This window comes from Daktulosphaira vitifoliae, unplaced genomic scaffold (assembly GCF_025091365.1).
Source record: "Daktulosphaira vitifoliae isolate Bord-2020 unplaced genomic scaffold, ASM2509136v1 Scaffold_4, whole genome shotgun sequence".
In the NCBI taxonomy this organism is placed as follows: domain Eukaryota; kingdom Metazoa; phylum Arthropoda; class Insecta; order Hemiptera; family Phylloxeridae; genus Daktulosphaira; species Daktulosphaira vitifoliae.
Window position 1 is genome coordinate 10,302,871 of NW_026099575.1, and position 5,703 is coordinate 10,308,573.

A 5,703-nucleotide genomic window follows, 5' to 3' on the forward strand; every position below is an offset into this window, starting at 1 on the left:
AAAAAAAAAAAAAAAAAAAAAAAAAAAAAAAAAAAAAAAAAACACATCATAGTAAAACCAATACCTTCTCAGCTTCGCATCGAAGCTAAAATATATGGATTAGATGAAATTATTTAATTGCCACAATATTTCAAGTATTTAGAAACTTTTTTTTTCATTGATGAGTTGCAATATTGCATCATAAGACTAATTTATATTCGTCGAACTATTCTGTGATATTAAACAATAATAGTATAAATTGGTATAATTTTAACATTATAAAAATTAAACTATTTTAATGTTTGCATAAAATAATGATTACATAGTAATTATTCAATTATAATTATCAACTTATTTGATAAAATTATAAGTATCTTAACATCAAATAATGACTATATTCAATATTATTATTATAAGCATATGTTAGTGTTTTATTAGTCACCTTTCTAGAAGTTTCTATGATATTAATGAGGACTTAAAAGGATACAACTATTATTCATTTTATCTACACTTATTTAAAAGTTATGTATTATTAAAAGGTATATTTGACCTCAGGATTATCGTCAAATACCATTTAAGTTAATCATGTAGAGTATATTAAACTACTCATTATAAATTAAAAGTAAAAAAACAGCTATTATAATACTAACTTATCATTTTGAATAAATAAATTTAATTAATTGACGTAATTACGACGATTAATTAAATTAGTCTATTGGGTATTAAAATTTAATCGAAAATATAAGAAAATCTATACATAATAAATCATTTGTTTTAAAAATAATAATTCTAATGGAAGACTTCCACCTTAAAAAAATTACCAAACTAAATTAGTTTAGATTTTTTATTTAATTTAAAATTATTTTTTCAAATTATTTACTATTTGTTTTGGCAGTAAAAATATAAATGAAGAATTAATATAAAATGTAAAAACTTACAATATAATAAAACGAATAAATACCAATATATTTTTTTTAATGTATTGATTAAAATAGAGTGGGAAAAAAGAGATACTATAAATTGAAATAACGAAAATTATTTTACAACACAATACTATTTATAAAAATTTAATTTTTATTTACATTTTTTTCTATTTAAATTTTTTTGGATTATGATGAAAAATATTTTTGTAAAATTACATAATATTAAATAATTGGTATTATCATTGATAATGTTTAACAATTATTAATTAAGTTCCTTGGGAAAAAATCATTATATTTATTACAATAATTTATCTAAATTCTTATTTTAGATAATACAAAAATTTATATTGAATGAAATAAGTTTTTAAAATTTTACTTACTAAATAAACTGTTATATCATGATATAGTATTTTTGTATAATTACTACGATAACATTAATAATGAAAGAAAACAATCATTAACATGAATAATTAAATAAAAATATGATAAAATAATAATATATAAAAATATATAAATACTAATAACATAAAACTTAAAGTTTAAATATTGATTTTTACGTTTTATCTTAATTATTAACTATTTTATAAATGTTCATTTGAAAAGTGTACGTACAAAAATATCAACAACAAACAAATCGTAAACAAACTTCTTCATTGTAATTAAAAAATAAAACAATAATCAACTAGACATAAAACCACCACCTACATAAATAATTGTACCGTTTATCATACTTGAATATTCGCTTAACAAAAAATTACAGCATTTGCACCATCATTAGGGGCTGAAATTAATTGTTGAAGAAATTATTACATAAATATCAAGTAAAAAGTTAAGCATGATCATTTTATTTCAATTTAAAATGTTTTACGTATATTAGAGAAAATTGTTCAAACAATATCATATTAGTTACCATAAATCACTATTATATGTAATTAAATAAAACTTGATTTATAAATAAAAAACAAATGAATTGCTATTACAAACTAATATTAGTAACCAAAGGGCACAAAATTCCTAATCATTTATATAACTGAAATATTTTAAACATTAAATCCCTTAATTATATTTATAGAAACAAAGCAAAAGGCACTATAGTAAAAACTATTTATAAATGTAATTACTTGCAAATCTTCCCAGAGGTATTCTTTTTAAAAGAGGCTCCGATTTACTTGGATCACTCCACGATCTTTTACCCATTTCTATCATAATAACTGTTGGGTTAACACAGTTTGTTCTGATTCCTTTTGACCCAAATTCAATTGCCATGGATCTAGTAATTTGATTAACAACTCCTTTAGAAGCACAATAAGAGACACGGTCAGGAACATCTCTCTAAAAATGGTTGAAATAAATTTTAACTTACTAAAAATTAAGATTCAAAATTTGTAATTAATACTTAATATGAATTAAAATATTCATGAAATTGTTGAATGGAATCAGTACAAATGTTATATTATTATGGTAGGCTCTAAACGATTATTAAAAAAAAAACTTATATGAAAATTTGAAAATTTATAAGTAAATTACTTAATGAAATAACGAAAAAACTTCAAAACCCTATAACGAGTAGGTTAACAATGGCACTAACAAGGACGTATTCACATGTTTGCCGCCTATAGGCATTTAAAAATTTACTGCCCTTCATTATGTTATGACGGAGGGGGCTCATATTTATATATTTTCACCATAACAATATTAATTCTTCCTCAAAAAAAAAAAAAATATTTAAAAATATTTTTCAATCTAATTTATGTTTATTAATAAAATATAATAAATTGCTCGTAGCTATAAATATACATATCATAAAAACACAATAAATGAAAACGATTATCATAATTATTAAGAAGTCAATATGTCTTAACAACATTAAAAAAATAACTCGCTTTATATAAATTTGTTGGTCTTGTTGTAATAGGCCCTTTACATAAAAACATTATTTCTTTCTCTTTCCTTTCTACTTTCAACACAAACAAAGATTCTACCTTATTACACAATACTTCCCACGACAAATACTGTACACAATCAATATTTTCTGTTCTCAATCACAGAAACACACATAGTTGACACGATCACGCCATAGGCATTCGTTCTTCTTCTTTTTTTCAACGCACGTGCACCCTTCAACAATCAAATCTTACTATTTATTATTTTTAGTTAAAGAATCCTTTTTCAATATATAAACAAAATCATGAAATTCCTAAAAAAATGTGAAGCAAAATAAAAGCTAAACGATGAATATGTGCGTCTCTAAAGAGGTTACAAGGACACCAGGAAGAACCCAGGGATTGACGCGATCGATCTGTTTCGATCGGACTCCAAGACGAACACGTCGTAATCATCGTCTGGTTCTCACTAGCTATCTTAAATATACATCGTAAAACAATAATAATTTTATTTATCAGTATTTAAGCTTATGTTTGTTGACTAAGAGCAGTTCTGCGTGAACTTCGCGTACTGTAAATACCTTTTAATTATTACAATTATTTTATATAATCATATGTGAAGTGACATAAATTATATCATTTTATCATCAACAATTGTCTGTCTTTGCGTTTTTTTATCAGTGTTCTAAAAATTTTATCTACACGCCTAATGGATAGCTAAAAGCTCAGGTAAGAACATTCAAACTTAGCTTGCATATTAATATTAACAAATATAGACCCTCGAACAACACACCCCGAGTAAAATACCGAGGATAGTTCTTTATATTAAATACTCCTTTTCACTATACAGTATCTTATTAATACCCCTTAACATATTTTTGGTTTACGACTGACTTCAATATTTTCCGCCCCTTAAAATATACTAATGTAGGCAATTGCCTATATTGCCTGCAAATAAATACGCCGCTGGGCACTAAGTTAAGTAACAATAAAACTTATAAAAATACTACCTCAGATATTGTAGAAGAAACATTGATAATTCTAGCATGTTTTTATGGCTGCCTGACTAATTCTCACCATACCTCTGCAGTTAACATTCAAAGTGCTTAAAAAATTAATGTTTAAATATTATGGACATATTATATTACAAATATAATTTCTATAAAACATTAAATAGCGTTTTGATTTATGTTATGCAAATAAAATGTAGTGTAATACGATTAAAAAATTTAATCCTTACTCATCCCAACTGTGTTGTGCCTATCTTAAAAATGATTCAATGTGTGCAACTCCTGCATTATTTACCAAACCATGAACCGGTCCAACATTTAATATTTTGTCATACACTGAATACCAATTACTTATATCTACACAGACACTCGTTAGTTTTGGACCATCAGGAGGAAGCTTATCATTTTTGTTACTGACTGCTATGACATGAGATCCTAAGCATAATATTCTATCCGTGATAACTTTTCCAATTCCTACGATAATATTCAATTATTATATGAATAATTAGAATCAATCACTAATATTATTTAAAATTATTAATTTTATTATAATTATTATTATTATTTTTATTACTTAATTTTAATTTTAAATATTACTTGAAAACCGTTTACAAAAAATAATGATCATAATACATTTAATTGACTACTTATCTAACTAAAAATAATAAGGAATTTTAATTACCCCGTTTATTTACATTTACTCCACTTCACCCTAATATAAACAAATTCATTATAATTTATGTTTTAACTGTGATATTTTACAATTTATAAAGAACAATTGCATTAACTGATTGTTGATTAAATTTTGCATTTATATTAAAATTAAATTTGGGTACATGTTATTTAAATATTTTTATATTCACCTGAACTAGCTCCGGTTACAATTTTTCGTTTGTTCATAAAGTAATCCCCTAGATGGTCGAATAGACACTTTAACATGACTTTGAAAAGCAGCAAATTTTGAAGTGCATTGAGACATTGTTGTTAATATAAAAACGTTTCAATTATAATAATTGTAATAAAAGTTTAACACAAAAAGTATAAATATGTAACGTTTATATGAAGACAATGTAACTTTCATATAATCAATCAATCAATCTATTTGAATATAAATTATATTATGTTAATGTCTTTTATAGACATTGGTTTGTTTTTTAATCTACCTTCCAAAATGGTTTCCATAGTATCGTATTTTTAATTTTTATTCGTTATGAAATTGACGTTACTATTTAAAATTCATGACGTTTTTCATAATTACCAAAAAGCTCAAGTTCTGATATGCGTCATACTCAGATAAACAAACGTATTATTATCATAGAAATTATATCATAGATTAATATTGAATTCAGTTTTATTTACAAAATTTGTTATAGTTAAATACAATTTTTGACCATTGAAATAAATAAATATATAAAATTACATTAATCAACTGATTAAATATTATTATTTTTTACAATCCTACGCTAGTAATCACATATTCATTTTTGAAGTTCATTAAGATTCTCTCAACCAAATTAATTTGTTTTTAACAGAGTATAAATATAAAAACTCTCTAAGAAATAAGTTTTAATCTTATTTTAAAACAGTATTAAATAAAATTGTATCTGGCTATTAAAAGAAATGTCTCTTTAACTAGTTCCCAAGATTTTTTTCAGATTGGGCAGAAAATATTACATCATTCAAAGTTTTTTTGTAGAAGTATTAGTAAACTAAGGTATAATAATACCTCAGTTTAATTTAAATTAGAGTAAAATTTTAAATTAGAGTATTCATATATTTTCAGTTATATTATATAATAACTATAATTAACGAGAAAATAAAAATATAAAACGTGAATGACGCAGTAATAACTTAGTAATGGCCCAATATTAGTACATACTTAATTAACAAATAATATACATAAAAAAA

The 5,703-nt window shown here is 23.5% G+C and overlaps 1 pseudogene; it reads right to left on the reverse strand.

Moving 5' to 3' along the window:
* Positions 1-1,439: 1,439 nt before the first annotated feature.
* Positions 1,440-5,565, reverse strand: LOC126905577 (L-xylulose reductase-like; annotated as a pseudogene).
* Positions 5,566-5,703: the final 138 nt, after the last annotated feature.